This window comes from Rhinoraja longicauda, chromosome 35, assembly GCF_053455715.1.
Source record: "Rhinoraja longicauda isolate Sanriku21f chromosome 35, sRhiLon1.1, whole genome shotgun sequence".
Classification (NCBI taxonomy): domain Eukaryota; kingdom Metazoa; phylum Chordata; class Chondrichthyes; order Rajiformes; family Arhynchobatidae; genus Rhinoraja; species Rhinoraja longicauda.
This window is the reverse complement of record NC_135987.1, coordinates 20924947-20937277: the sequence shown is the minus strand read 5'-3', so window position 1 is coordinate 20937277 and position 12331 is coordinate 20924947. Positions and strand designations below refer to the sequence as shown.

The following is a 12331-nucleotide window of genomic DNA, read 5'->3' as shown; positions in this document are numbered from 1 at the left end:
TTTACAAAAGAAAAACCACAAAGTGCTGGAGTAACTCCGCAGGTCAGGGTGGGTTTATAACGCTATCAACCAGGCTGAAGGCCAAGACTGAATCTAGGTCTCTCCAATTTGTTTAACAGCTTGCATTATTACTCGTCAGCTACCGCGGTGGGATTTGAACTCGCGTCTCCCTCAGGGAGGCCTCTGGTTCCTGCTTCAAGATGTTCAGATCTGACCTTTTAGTCATACAGCGTGGAAACAGGTCCTTCAACCCAACTCACCCACACCAACCAACAAGCCCCATCTACACTAGTCCCACCTGCCTGCGTTTGGCCCATATCAGTAGACAATAGACAATAGGTGCGGGAGTAGGCCATTCGGCCCTTCGAGCCAGCACCACCATTCAATGTGATCATGGCTGATCATTCTCAATCAGTACCCCGTTCCTGCCTTCTCCCCATACCCCCTGACTCCACTATCCTTAAGAGCTCTATCTAGCTCTCTCTTGAATGAATTCAGAGAATTGGCCTCCACTGCCTTCTGAGGCAGAGAATTCCACAGATTCACAACTCTGCCTGAAAAAGTTTTTCCACATCTCAGTTCTAAATGGCCTACCCCTTATTCTTAAACTGTGGCCCCTGGTTCTGGACTCCCCCAACATTGGGAACATATTTCCTGCCTCTAACGTGTCCAACCCCTTAATAATCTTATTCGTTTCGATAAGATCTCCTCTCATCCTTCTAAATTCCAGTGTATACAAGCCCAGTCGCTCCAGTCTTTCAACATATCCCACTAAACCTGTCCTGTACATGTACCTATCTAAATGTTTCTTGAACGTTGCAATAGAACCTGCCTCAACTACCTCCTCTGATAGCTCATTACATACCCACCTTCATTTGTGTAAGAAAATTTCCCCTCAGGTTCCGATGAAATCTTTCCCCCCTCAGCTTAAACCTGTGATCACTTGTTTGTTTACCGGATCTATTCCTCTCATGGCTTTGTACACTCAGCAGGCCTGGGTAGGTTTACATAACTATCTATCAGGTTAAAGGCCAATACTGATGCTAGGGCACCCTAGGTTTGTTTAACAGCTTGAACTATAAATTCCCGAGATACCGGGGTGGGATTTGAACTGGCGTCTCCCACAGCAATGCTCGGGGCCTCTGGATTCTGCTTCGAGATCTGACCTAAGGCAGACACATAATGCTGGAGTAACTCAGCGGGTCAGGCAGCATCTCTGGAGAGAAGGAATGAGTGACGTTTCCACCCCCTCCCCTGACATCAGTCTGAAGAAGGGCCTCGACCCGAAACATCACCCATTTCTTCTCTCCAGAGATGCCGCCTGACCCGCTGAGTTACTCCAGCATTTTGTGTCTACCTTCGATTTAAACCAGCATCTGCAGTTTTCTTTCCTACTCAAGATCTGACCGCTTGACCAAGCTTCAGGTCTGGTGGTGCAACCTCTGTCCACATGGTCTGGAGTGTGAGAATATCTCACTGGGACACTGGGAGGAAAAGAGTGTGGGATGGGAATGACCAGAAAACCCTTTGGAAAACCCAACAGAGAGAGGACCAGACTGAATGAATGTCATCTTCCTGCGCCCTACTATTCAGTAATTCCAAAAGCAAACATTGAGGGTGACAGTTTAACTGTTCCAGCTGCCAGTGAGGAACATTTTATTGCCCTGAAATATCATCATTTGAATCAGGCAATACATATAATGTGCAATTGATTATGAACATATCCAGGTACACAGTGAGATGATTTACAGCTCTGCGTTACCTATGCACTCGATAATAAATAGCCCTGGCAATCAAGTGTCTTAAACAGACAGGTGCTCCACCTTGTTTTATCCACTGTTACAACTCAGCGCACGCACGATGCAGGGTGTTTAATGGGATCCATAATTCAGACTCAAAGGTTGGGTTATTGCTGTCGAGAAACAGCCTAGCCGAGCAATAAAACCTTTTGACTGTTCAGGAGTTATGCACTCTTACACAAAGGAAATGTCACCCTTAATGGTTTAATTGGAATCCTAACCCCACTTAGCAATAATTAAAATTAAAATGTGTCCCCTGCTCTCCTCTCTCGCTGATAACCCAGGATTACCGCTGCTTTTGATCACCTTGTAGTGGCCTGGCGGAGTGTACAAGGTGACATTATTTGTGCATCAGTGGAATACACAGGGTGAATGCTCAGGGTGGGGCAATCAAGAACCAAGGGACAGAAGTTTAAGGTGAGAGGAATGTGTTTTAATAGAGCAACCATTTCACTCAGGGGGTGATGGGTATATGGAACGAGATGCCAGAGGAGGTAGTTGAGGCAACATTTAAAGGACAAAGGTAGATACAAAATGCTGGAGTAACTCAGCGGGTCAGGCAGCATCTCGGGAGAGAAGGAATGGGTGACGTTTTGGGTCGAGACCCTTCTTCAACATTTAAAGGACGTTTGGATAGGTGCATGGATGGGAAAGGATTAGAGATGTGGGCCAAACACAGGGAAATGGAACTAGCTTAGGATGGTGTACCACAAAGAGCTGTGGAGGACAAGACATTGGGTGGTTTTAAAATGGAGATTGATAGGTTCTTGATTAGTACGTGTGTCCGGGGTTATGGGGAGAAAGGCAGGAGAATGGGGTTGGGAGAGAAAAATAGATCAGCCATGATTGAATGGCGGAGTAGACTTGATCTCCAACATAACACAAACTGCTGGAGAAACTCAGCGGGTCAGGCAGCATCTGGAGAGGGAATAGGCAGACGGCGTTTCAGATTGTGACCCTCAACTGTCCATTTCCTCCACAGATGCTGCCTGACCGTCTGAGTTCAACCAGCGCTTATAAAGGCATAAGTGATAGGAGTAGAATTAGGCCATTCGGCCCATCAAGTCCACTCTGCCATTCAATCATGGCTGATCTATCTCTCCCTCCTAATTCCATTCTCCTGCCTTCTCCCCCATAACCCCGGACACCCGAAAGAATCAGAAATCTATCTATCTCTGCCGTAAAAATATCCACTGACTTGACCTCCACAGCCTTCGGTGGCAAAGAATTCCACAAATTCACCACCCTCTGGCTAAAGAAATTCCTCCTCATCTCCTTCCTAAAAGAACGTCCTTTAATTCTAAGGCAATGACCTCTAGTCCTAGACTCTCCCACTAGTGGAAACATCCTCTCCACATCCACTCTATCCAAGCCTTTCACTATTCTGTACGTATCAATGAGGTCCCCCCTCATTCTTCTAAACTCCAGCGAGTACAGGCCCAGTGCCGACACACGCTGATCATAGGTTAACCCACTCATTCCTGGGATCATTCTTGTAGAAGAGGCTTCGTGTTATGCTGGGGTCAAGGAGAGAGCGTTCACATCATGGTCCTGTTTCCACCAATCTCTCCACCACTACGCACAAGAAGCCAGTGTATGCAGATGTCGAGAAGTGTGTTCAGCTCCGACAGAACAATTTCTAATCTTGTGATGTGGACTCGATAAGAAGAAGTGTTATGCTCAAGACTGCATCAGCAGCAATGAACCTGGAGATGGGCATTAAACACAGTTACCACTGCAACTCCACCCCCAGTCCCACCAATGCTTCAACCGATCGGAATTGTCTCCCAAAAAGAGAGCAAAACCGAAGACTGTGTGGCAGACGCCTGCCCTCTGGGTACGCTCCACACGCGACTGGGATTTTTCTGTATACAGAAGTGTTTCAAGCTTGAGAGAATGACTTTAAACTGCCTTTGATGCATTATTTCCCACAGCCCTGCTTCAACAAGAGTGAGCCATCATTTCTCAAGCTCAGTAAGTGTTACCTGAAGGTAAGTGAGCCTGATCAATTGGGACATAAAAAACTGTTCTCCCGTGACATGTTGAGTCTTGATCGGCTCTGATCTTTTACAGCAAGCCTTCTCTGCAAGCACAGCCACACTGTCAGCCCATCAGGGCCGTGGGATCAAGTCAAGTCAAGTCAAGTCAAATTTATTTGTCACATACACATACTCGATGTGCAGTGAAATGAAAGTGGCAATGCCTGCGGGTTGTGCACAAAAATAATTACAGTTACAGCATATAAATAAAGTTAATAAGTTACTAAACATAGCACAAAAAGTGTCGACAAAAATTTAGTCTCTGGGGTTATCAAAGTTGACAGTCCTGATGGCCTGTGGGAAGAAGCTCCGTCTCATCCTCTCCGTTTTCACAGCGTGACAGCGGAGGCGTTTGCCTGACCGTAGCATCTGGAACAGTCCGTTACTGGGGTGGCAGGGGTCCCTCATGATCTTGCTTGCTCTGGATCTGCACCTCCTGATGTATAGGTCCTGCAGGAGGACGAGTGTAGTTCCCATGGTGCGTTCTGCCGAACGCACTACTCTCTGCAGGGCCATCCTGTCCTGGGCAGAGCTGTTCCCAAACCAGACTGTAATGTTGCCAGACAGGATGCTCTCTACAGCCCCAGAGTAGAAGCAATGAAGGATCCTCAGCGACACTCTGAATTTCCTCAGTTGTCTAAGGTGGTAAAGGCGCTGCTTAGCCTTACCCACCAGTGCGGCAATGTGCGTTGCCCACGTCAGATCCTCTGCGATGCGGACTCCCAAATATTTGAAACTGCTCACCCTATCCACAATAGACCCATTTATCTCCAGTGGCGTGTACGTCCTTGGATGTTTAGCCCTTCTGAAGTCCACAATCAGCTCCTTTGTTTTAGTGACATTCAAGAGGAGGCTATTGTCCTGACACCAGAGTGCCAGATCAGCCACCTCCTCCCGGTAGGCCTTCTCATCGTTGTTGGAGATCCGGCCCACCACCACAGTGTCATCAGCAAACTTGATGATGGAGTTTGAGCTGAACCTGGCCCTACAGTCATGTGTGTACAGGGAGTACAGTAGGGGGCTAAGGACGCAGCCCTGGGGGGATCCTATGTTCAGGGTGAGGGAGCTAGATGTGTGTTCTCCCATCCTGACCACTTGGGGCCTGGCAGTGAGAAAGTCCAGGACCCAGGCACACAGAGGGGTGCTAAGCCCCAGTTCCAGCAGCTTCTCAACCAGTCTACTGGGGACTATTGTGTTGAATGCTGAACTAAAGTCAATGAACAGCATCCTCACATAGCCCCCCTGGCTGTCCAGATGAGAGAGAGCGGTGTGTAGAACCTGGGAGACCGCATCATCCGTGGACCTGTTCGGACGGTATGCGAACTGTAGTGGGTCCATGTTGCGAGGAAGGAGGGCGCAGATGTGCTTCTTGACTAGCCTCTCCAAGCATTTCATGACAACCGAGATGAGGGCCACCGGTCGGTAGTCATTTAAACACGCTGGAGAGGCATTCTTTGGCACCGGTACAATGATGGATCTTTTGAAGCATGCAGGGACCACGGACTTTGCCAAGGAATTGGGCAATTAGCAGAGAAGGCAACCTGACCATAAAACATCTTCATTCACAACCACACAATCATAGAGCACAGAAACAGGCCCTTCGGCCCAAGTCATCCATGCCGACCAAGATACCCCATCTAAGCTAGTCCCATTTATCTGCATTTGGCCCATATCCGTCATATCTAGTTACTCCAGCATTTTGTGAATAAATCCGTCTAAACCATTCCTGTCCAATGATCTTTTAAATGCTGTTTGTCGTACCTGCCTCAACTACCACCTCTGGCAGCTCATTCCATACACCCACCACCCTCTGTGGGAAAACGTTGCCCCTCAGGTTCCTATTACATTTTTTCCCTCTCATTTGAAACCCATGTCCTCTGGACTCACCTTCCCTTGGTAAAAGGCTGTGCATTTACCCGATCTATTCCCCTCGTGATTTTACACACCTCTACAAGATCAACCCCTCATCCTCCGGCGCTCCATGGAATGAAGTCCCAGCCTGCTCAACCTCTCCCTGTAGCTCACAACCCTCGAGCTCTGGCAAAATCTTCGTCAAGGCAAGGCTGACTTACTCCCCAGGAGCGCAGGTGTGGGGTTTCAGTAAAGCTAGGCCGCTCACTACACACGAGGACAGGCTCGACAGAGCATGGCCTGGTACCATGGACAAGGGGGTTGTAGACAAGAGGGCAGCCTGCCGAGTGTTGGTACAACATTACCACTTACCCCATGTGCAGACGCAAGTAGAGACGCAGGTAGACTATAGGCTACAGAGAGCGTGCGTACAGTGTGGATATACGCACCCTCAGGTATACCCACTCTCAGCTACACACCCTCCCTCCCTCCCTCCCTCCCTCCCTCATGCACACACAGGTGCACCCTCTCTCAGACATACACATTCACACTCACTCTCTCTCTCACACTCACAAGCATGTATCTTCACTCACTCACACACACCCACTCACTCACACGCACACAAAACGCACACCCTCTCATTAAAGCAGAGAAACAAATACTCCCTCCCTCGGCCCCTCCCTCCGACGTCCCCTCCTCCTCCCCCCCCCCCCCCCACACACATGGGTACTAACACGCACATACCTCTCGCCCACGTGCCCACACATATTTAATAAGCAGCCTCCCCTGTATATTATTCTGGAACAAACTAGCCTCTAAAGTTGTAGCACGATCATGAATTGACCCCTTCGTTTTGCCCAGGACTGTTCACTGAAGCATTCTTACACTGGCCGCATGTACTCGCTGAAAATTCAACCCAACATTCATGAGTGAAAGACGGAGCTCAAAAACCATCCATTACCTTCAGGAACCTGCCTCCTTCGATAACTTCCCCCTCCTGTTCAACGTCCTGAAACCAAGAAAAATAAAACTTTAATACCAGCATTTGGAAAGGCTTTTGGAGATGTGCATTAGTTACCAAGAACTTTGATTGCACAGCAGAAGGCCTGATGGGCTGGACATTTCCGATGTGGACCATCTGGGCCAGTTTGGATTGGATCAATGGAATTTGGCAGCAGTACAATTTGGATAGGCATCGATATAATTCTGCAGAAGGATCTACAACCTGACACGTTAACTCTGTTGACACAAGGAATTTGAAGAAGGGTTCCAACCCAAACAACACCTGTCCATGTCCTCCACAGGTGCTGGCCAACTCATCGAGTTGCTCCAGCGTTTTTGTGTCACTGAGAGGAGAGGGGGTCCCAGTGAAATCCAGAGACATTATATTTTCATTAAATTTAATCCAATTCATCTCCCAACATTAAGAAACATTTACTAAAACGATAAAAACAAAATAAAAATAGAAACCTTGAATAAAAACAAGAAACAAAAGAGCAAAGGTTGAGCAAATTATATCCTGTGCAAAAATAAAACCCTTCTCTCCTCTCCCTACCCACTACCTTGCGCCAAGAAAAAGTCACGCCAGTACGCCAGCTTTGTGCAGTAGACAGAACACATCGTGAATTGCATTCATTCAGCAGTTCATATCGATATTTTTGCCAAATGTATTCAGAAGACGAAGGTACTCCAGATGGTTAGTGCTCAACCACTAAATACTCTGCATAAACCTGTCCCACCATTGCACAACCATGAGCACAGTTGACCCAGGACCCAGGAGCTGAAATATCTTCTTCCAGGAGGTTGCTGATCCTTGGAATTCTCTGCCTCAAGGACAAACTGGCTACGTGAGACACACACTGAGACACACACTCACACACAATACACACACACACACACGCACACACACCACACACACTGACACACACCACACCACACATACGCTGACACACACACACCACACACACACCACACACACACACACACCACACACACTGACACACACCACACCACACATACGCTGACACACACACACACACACACCACACACACACGCACACACACCACACACGCACACACACCACACCACACACACACACCACACACACACACACGCACACCACACACACACACACACACACACACACACACACACACACACACACACATACATACACACACACACTTTGCTCCAATATTTAGCCGTAATGTAGCGTTAAACTGGGGAAACAGGTACATCAACTCAACTTGTAGCATAGGAGTAGAAAAGTCTGAGGAAGATTTGCTAATCTTAATAAGAATGAATGGACTCCACACAGTCAAAATGCACATCAATACATCTTGACAAGTGGATTCTGCACCAAGCCCTAACTGAAGTTGCAACCCATAGTTTGGGGATATGCACATATGTGTCTGAATGGTCCAGAGACGGTCCCACTCTCAGCAAACTACCTCCATGTCCAAGCTCCTGACATTTATGATCCCCTCCAAAATGCCTTAACAAATCCAACATTCCATGGATTTTAATGGAGAGTAGTTTCAACCAGAGTGAATGAGGCTCTCTGTACTTCTCTCCGTGAGCAAAGACAGTCAGCCCCTACTGGCTTTCCAACCAAGTCAAGAGTTGACACGAGGTGTTGGAGTAACTCAACGGGCGAGGCAGCATCTCTGGAGAACATCGAGAACATTGTTTGCCAGAGCTACTGCCTGGCCGGCTGAGTTTCTCCAGCACTTTGTGCCTTTTTTTAAACTCAGTTGAAGAAGGGTCTCGACCCGAAACGTCACCCATTCCTTCTCTCCAGAGATGCTGCCTGTCCTGCTGAGTTACTCCAGCTTTTTGTGTTTGTGTTTAGTTGTCCTATGTACTGACAATGGGGCAATGAAGTTCTTACCTCCAGCATCCTAATAGACCCATAAATGCAATAACACACAGAGAACATAGAATATATATTTTTTAACTCAATAAATTAATAGCCATAATACAAGTGCGTAAACTGAAGTCTTGAGTGTTTAGTTTAGTTTAGAGATACATCATGGAAACAGGCCCTTCGACCCACCGAGTCTGCACCGACCAGCGACCCCCGCACATTAACACTATCCTATACACACTAGGGACAATTTTACATCTACGCCAAGCCAATTAACCTGCAAACCCGTACGTCTTTGGAGTGTGGGAGGAGACCAAAGATCTCAGAGAAAACCCACGCAGGTCACGGGGAGAACGTACAAACTCCGTACAGACAGCACCCGCAGTCGGGATCGAACCCGGGTCTCCGGCGCTGCATTCGCTGTAAGGCAGCAACTCTACCGCTGCGCCACCGTGCCGCCCAAGTGCGACCAAAGACACGAGCCATAGAAGTTCACAGTTGCCGGTGTTGGTGTTGAATGTTCGATAGCCTGATGGTTGTTGGGAAGAAGCTGTTCTTGAACCTTATTACAGCTTGCAGCCAGTTTGATGGAGACTAACTGAAGCACCAGTCTGTTGCTTCTGATTTACTAGATTACTAATGTCTAGGTTTGCACATAATTAAGGCAAACCAATCCACGTGAATGGAGGCTGGGGAATAAATCTTCAAATCCCTGCCAAATCAAGGAGATTAAATAAAGGGTTCGGCAATACTTGTGCTAATCAAGATGAGGCTCTGTGAAAATGAACCCATTCGAATTTCACACATGGTATCACCAAGTACTCCCAACACACAGAATTAAATGAGTCAGGAGCCTTTGTGCAGAGCGGCACTCTAATGTAGAACATTAGAATGGTGCCACAGCATGGAGAACCTCTTCGGAAGCTGATGAGCGTCTGTACATGATTCCAATCGAGCCATTTACAGTGTACTAGACCAAGTGAACCCATTGGGCCCAAACCTCTCCTGCATTGGTGCAGCACCCTCTCTTCCTCCCTCCGTCCTCCCCTCTCCCTCACTTCCCCCTCCCTTCCCCCCACTCCACCCCCCTCATCCTCCCTCCACCCCTCCATCCCCCCCTCCCCTCTCCCCCACTTCCCACTCCCCCCCCTCCCTCCCCCATCTCCTCAGTCCCACTCCATCCCCCTCATCCTCCCTCCACCCCTCCTCTCCCCCCTCCCTCCCCCTCCCCTCTCCCTCACCCCTCTCCCCCACTTCCCCCTCCCTCCCACACTCCATCCCCCTCATCCTCCCTCCACCCCTCCTCTCCCCCTCCCTCCCCTGTCCCCCACTCCCCCCTCCCCCCTCCCTCCCCCCATCTTCTCTCCCCCCACTCCATCCCCATCATCCTCCCTCTTAGGAAGAGGTAAATTAACTTTCACAGCATGCGCTTACTTAAATTTCAACCACGTTCTGCTTGGCTGACACACTAAGTGCTGGAGGAACAGGCGGCCGGGCAGCATCTGTGGAGGACATGGACAGACGACTTCTCAGACTGATTGTAGTGGTTGGGGGTGGGGGGGGGGAGAAAACTGGAAAGAGAGGTGGGGGTGAGACCAAGTCTGGCAAATGGTATGAATGTTGATTTCTCAAACTTCAATTAACCCTTGCACTCCCACCCCCCCTCTCTCCGTCCCTCCCCCACTCAAGTCACACCAGCTTCAAAGTCGTCTTGGTGAGTCTCATTGTCTGTAGCTCGGTCTCACCTAACACACACACACTAACACACACTAACACACACACACTAACACACACACACTAACACACACTAACACACACACACTAACACACACTAACACACACACACTAACACACTAACACACACTAACACACACACTAACACACACACTAACACACACTAACACACACACACTAACACACACTGACACACACACACTAACACACACTAACACACATTAACACATACACACTAACACACACACACTAACACACACACACTAACACACACTAACACACACTAACACACACACACTAACACACACTAACACACATTAACACATACACACTAACACACACACACCAACACACACACACTAACACACACACACTAACACACACCAACAATGGCCTTTATCATCGTGACTATTTTGCATATTTTACATTCATTTGTTCTAAATCTCCCTACACCAGGGGCCACAGTTTAAGAATAAGGGGTAGGCCATTTAGAACGGAGATGAGGAAAAACTTTTCACTCAGAGAGTTGAGAATCTGTGGAATTCTCTGCCTCAGAAGGCAGTGGAGGCCAATTCTCTGGATGCTTTCAAGAGAGTTAGATAGACCTCTTAAAGATAGTGGAGTCAGGAGGTATGGGGAGAGGGCAGGAACGGGGTACTGATTGTGAATGATCAGCCATGATCACATTGAATGGTGGTGCTGGCTCGAAGGGCCGAATGGCCTACTCCTGCACCTATTGTCTATTGTCACCGTCTATATCTCTCGTTTTCCCTTTCCACGACTCTCAGTGTGAAGACGAGTCTCCACTGTTCCTTCTCTCCAGAGATGCTGCCTGACCCGCTTAGTTACTCCAGCACTTTGTGTCGATCTTTGGTTTAAACCAACATCTGCAGTTCCATCCCTCCATATTGAATCAATGAGATTCAAAGTCGCATCTTACCATCAGTAAGGGGAGAAACTGCAACCCTGTCCAGGGCCCCAACGATAGTGACCCTGCACATGGCCATCAAAGAGGTTGCAGCCTCATCCGTTACTAAACGCAGTGGCAGCGGCTGTTGAAGAGAGGCAGGGCCATCAAGCTAATCAGGGTCAGAGGTCTGCAAAAGATTCCATGCAACCTTAGGCAAGGTTATTCATGCAATAAAATATTACAAAGCACTTAATAATACTGCAATATGCCAGCTCCCCTGCCTATCAATCAAGCCCAGATGCCCAAAAGCTAAATGTGGGATTAGTAGTTTGCTTGTGTGTGGTTCTGTGTGGCAGTGGAATACTGATGGCAAGTTTAGTTACGGGAAGCTACCACAGAATCTCAGAACAGCGTGCTGACCTGCCATTGAAGAACAACAGGCTTACAGATGCCGAATACTGGAGCAAAAAACAAACTGTTGGAGGAACTCAAGGGGTCAGGCAGCATCTGTGGAGGCAGAGAGATGGTCATGCTCATTAGTGATAGGAGCAGAATTAGGTCATTCAGCCCATCAAGCCTGCTCCGCCATTCAATCCAGAACCAGGGGCCACAGTTTAAGAATAAGGGGTAGGCCATTTAGAACGAAGATGAGGAAGAACTTTTTCACTCAGAGAGTTGTAAATCTGTGGAATTCTCTGCCTCAGAAGGCAGTGGAGGTCAATTCTCTGGATGCTTTCAAGTGAGAGTTAGATAGAGCTCTTAATGATAGCGGAATCAGGGGGTATGGGGAGAGGGCAGGAACGGGGTACTGATTCCCACTCCCCCCTCCCTCCACTCCATCCCCCTCATCCTCCCTCCACCCCTCCTCTCCCCCTCTCCCCCACTTCCCACTTCCCCCTCCCCCCTTCCTCCCATCTTCTCCCCCCCACTCCATCCCCCTCAACCGCCCTTACCCTCCCTCCTCCCCCCCGCCCTCCCTAGGAGATAGATGTAAACTTTAAAATGTGAATAACTTAAAAAATATAACGCCATTTCAGTGAAACTTCTTCCATTAGCACCAAAGGGACGATGGTGAGTAAGGTGGGCCTAAAATTGTCGCGCTATCGTGTACCGTTTTGGCTGTAGTTCAGG

At 48.4% G+C, this 12331-nt stretch overlaps 1 protein-coding gene across 1 annotated transcript in view; it reads right to left on the bottom strand.

The window, feature by feature from the left end:
* The window catches only part of ndst2a (N-deacetylase/N-sulfotransferase (heparan glucosaminyl) 2a), a 267101-nt gene that overhangs the window by 164408 nt on the left and 90362 nt on the right, over nucleotides 1-12331 (bottom strand). The window contains 1 exon segment of the mRNA XM_078428539.1: nucleotides 6651-6698. The gene's annotated coding sequence lies outside the window, so the exon portion shown is untranslated.